This window comes from Solanum lycopersicum, chromosome 8 (genome assembly GCF_036512215.1).
Source record: "Solanum lycopersicum chromosome 8, SLM_r2.1".
Classification (NCBI taxonomy): domain Eukaryota; kingdom Viridiplantae; phylum Streptophyta; class Magnoliopsida; order Solanales; family Solanaceae; genus Solanum; species Solanum lycopersicum.
Window position 1 is genome coordinate 54,069,985 of NC_090807.1, and position 4,259 is coordinate 54,074,243.

The 4,259-nt window shown below is 36.0% G+C and overlaps 1 non-coding gene across 1 annotated transcript; it reads right to left on the reverse strand.

The window, feature by feature from the left end:
• Window positions 1-1,154: 1,154 nt before the first annotated feature.
• On the reverse strand, window positions 1,155-1,252 carry LOC112940003 (U6 spliceosomal RNA). Its single transcript, XR_003247969.1, has one exon. It is a non-coding gene; the product is annotated as a U6 spliceosomal RNA (small nuclear RNA).
• Window positions 1,253-4,259: the final 3,007 nt, after the last annotated feature.

Consider the following 4,259-nt stretch of genomic DNA (forward strand, 5'->3'; position numbering starts at 1 on the left):
TATTGGAGGTCTTTGTCTAACAACACTTAAACCTATTTTTATAATGTAATCCCCGTCACGATGATGTCTCTTTAACATTGAGACATGAAATACCATATGAACTCTCGATAGGTTAGGAGGTAAAGTTAGTCTATATTCTACCCGCCCTGCACAATCAAGAATTTTTATGGTCTAATCTATCGAGGACTAAACTTTCCCTTCCTTCGAAATCTCATCACCCCCTTCATGGGTGATACGTTAATAAGAATTATCTTACCAGTCTCAAATTCCATAACTCTTACCTTATGGTCTACATATTTTTTCTGTCTACTCGGGGTTGCTAAAAGCTTAGCTTGGATGTTTCTCACTTTATCTTAAATATCTTTCACCAAGTCAACCCCAAAAGGTTTCACATCTTTAGCCTCAAACCATCATATAAGTGATCTACATCCCCTCTCATAAAATGCTTCGAATAGTGTCGTATTAACGTTAGAGTGGTAATTGTCATTATAAGAGAACTCACACAAAGATAGAAACTTATCCCAATGTCCTCCAAAGTCAATAACACATGACATCAACATGTCCTCTAATACTTGGATATTCCTCTCCTACAGACTGTCTGTCTGCGAGTGAAAAGTTGTACTAAAAGTGAGTTGTATGCCCAATTCATCATGTAATTTCCTTCAAAACTTGAATTTGAACTACGTACCATATTCTAAGATGATAGAAAATATAGCCTTACTATCTTTTTTACATACACCTCAGCCAATTGTTGCACATTATAATCTATCCTGACTGAAATAAAATGGGTTGACTTTGTCAATATGTCAACCTTTACCCGAATAGAATCAAACTTCCCAAAGTCTTGAGAAGACCAACCATAAAATCTATCATTATTCTTTACCACTTCTATTTCAGAATTGGCATTGTCTAAAGCAAATCTGTCGGCCTTTGATGCTCATATTTTACTTTCTGATAATTTTTACACTTAGCCACAAACTCTGATATATCTTTCTTAATCCCCGCCACCAATATAGTCGCTTCAAGTCTTGGCAGAGGCGGATCCAGGATTTCGAGTCTCTGGGTGCCAAGTAGGTTCATCGGTTAAATTAATTTTAGGCTTTAGTCGAATTATTCATCTTTTTGGTCTATGAAAATATGAACAATAATAAGATGACAATTTTTGTATTATATATACTACAAATTCTTTGTGCATGGATCATGCTAATCTTTTCCGCATTATTTCAATTTTATTAGATGTCTCCAACGAAGCAAAAGTTTATCATTTTTATTTAGATGCTCTTGTTGAAAGTCGAATTCAAGACGGACAACGGAAGATTTTTTTTTCTCACAATGTATTTGGAAAAATCACTTTAGCTCAATTGTTTGACTATTTGAACTCTTACCTTATAATTTTCCCTTCGCTTCCTTACCTCCATATATAAATATAAATTTTCACCCCACATTTGATTGAGATCATAAAGTAAACAAAGTTAAAACTTTCAATTATACTATAAATAACATAAATATTCATCATTCATGTTTAATTGTACTTGACAAGTTTTTACATTTTTAAAACGATCAATGATGATATCACTGCTCATATTTATAATGGATCACGTTTTATGGAACCTGCTAGTCAAATATACTTATAAATTGATACTCCATATTAAGACAACTATGAGAATCAAACAAAAAAAAAATAATGTGTCGCTATCATATAGTAAAGAAGCAAGTTGAAATTGCAAAGGGGTCTCAGCAGCAAGTTAAAAATTGCAAAGGGGTCTCAGCAGCAAGTTAAAAATTGCAAATTAAAAAACTCCCATGGCCTCAGTGAGATTCAAACCCGCGACCTCCATATCAGATTATGACCCTTAGCCAGCCGCGCCAGAAGGCCTTTTGGTTCCCTGGGTGGCACGTTTAATATTTTTAATTATATTGTAGATATATACCTATATATATATTTGAGTTTCTGTTGAAGTATGTGGGTGGCGTGGCACCCCTCCTACCCTTAGTAGATCCGCCCTTAAATCTTGGTACATCTTGGTCACACCTGGATGAATAGAAAACTGTGAACCATGAGATTCCGTCAACATGTTCTGAATCATGTCATCTACTCGAAGGACACAAATATTTCCTTTAAAACTGAGCACATACCCTGTATCAAGAACCATATCTTTTTGTCTTACCATACACCGACTTCTTTCTAAGCTCTTTCAAATTCTCATCCTTAAACTGTTTGGCCTTGATCTCTTTGATGAATGTGGCCCTTACCTCAATGTTAGCTAAAAACCCACCTTTATCTGAGATGCATAATTACATGAACTTAGATTCTATGGTTTTAATTTCCTTAGCCAAAGGTCGCTTGTATACACTAAAGTAAGCTAGACTAAACATACTTGCCATCTTTCGACTTAGCGTGTATGCCACTACATGAGCCTTACGTTGATAATATTGGATGGTCACATCTTAATCCTTGAGTAACTCCATCTACCTTCATTGTCTCAAGTTTAGATCCTTTTGAGTGAGCACTTGTTTTACACTACAATGATCAGTAAACACATCACACTTTACACCATAAAGGTAATGCCACCAGATCTTAAGAGAAACACAATCACTGCCAAATCTAAATCATGTTTTGGAAAATTCATCTCATGCACCTTCAACTGTCGCGATGCATAAGCTGTAATATTTTTATCCTGCATTGACACAATACCCAAATCCGAATGGGATGCATTACAATAAATGATAAAATCCTTACCTTTCACCGGTAGTGCTAGAATAGATGTTGTGGTCAAAGAGTCTTGAGTTGAAAACTCTTATCACATTTTCTGGTCCATTCAAACGACGCCATTTTCTTGTCAACCTTGTTAAATGCGTGGAAATAGAAGTAAAGTTCTTCTCAAATCGACGATAGTGGCTTGCGAGCCCCACAAAACTCCTAACTTCAGCCACAAAGCTAAGCTGAACCCAACTCTTAACCGCTTCAATCTTTGGGGATTTACCATAATCCCTTCCCTTGAAACTACATGCCCCAAAAAGGCAACCGAAGTCAACCATAATTTGCACTTAGAAAATTTCGCATACAACTTTTGTTTCCTAAGAACACCCAGAACAATATGTAGATGGTCAGCATGTTCTTTCCCACTTTTTGAATAGACCAATATCATCAATAAATACTATAAAAGACGAATCAAGAAATGGTTTGAATACACCATTCATAAAACTCATGAAAGTTGCAGGCACATTTGTCAACCCGAACGACATAATTAGAAACTTATAGTACCCATAGCGAGCTCTAAATGTTGTCTTGGGTACATCTTCAGGCCTAATCTTTATTGATGCTAACCAGATCTTAGATCAATCTAAGAGAAAACTGATGCACCTTGCAATTGGTCAAAAAAATTATCTATTTGAGGCAATGAGTACTTATTTTGAATGGGGACTCTATTCAATTGTTGGTAGTCTATACATCGTTATACTACCATCATTTTTCTTAACAAACTAGAAGCACCCCATGTGGAAGCACTAGGACGGATAAAACCTTTATCAAGAAGTTCTTGGATTTGAGCATCAAGCTCTCTCTATTCTATCAGGGTTGTGCGATACAGTGGGATAGAAATGGGGTGGGTACCAAATACCAAATCAATGTAGAAATTTATACCTCTATCCGAAGGCATACCAAGAAAATCAGTTGGGAACATTTCTCTGAATTCTGACACCATAGGAATAGACTCAATAGAGGGAACCTCAATATTCAGAATATGAGCCAAATATGTCAAACAACCCTTCCCCACCAGTTTTCTAGCCCGAATAGAGGATATGACCTTAGATGTCTTAGATTTGTACACCCATTCTCACTATTACTTTTCCCTGCCCGAAATCTCTATAGTTATAAACAGTGTTACAATTAAGCACAACATAATAAGGGGTAATCAATTCATGCCTAAGATTATATCAAAGGTAGTCATATCCAAAATCACCAAATTATCCCAAATTTAATAACCCATAAACAAAATAGAACAAACATGATAGACATGGGTGACTATGACACTCTCTAACTAGGGTAGAAATATGGATGTGGGCATCAAGTATAGCACATATCATATCAAATCCAAAGGTAAACTAAACGGACACATAAAAATAAGTAGAACCTGGATCAAATAGACACATTAGCCATCCGGTCACAAACAAGAATAGTACATGTGATCACTACGTCAGAAGACTCTGCCTCATTGTTGCTTGAAAAGGCATAACACTGAGCCCTGACATCTTGACAG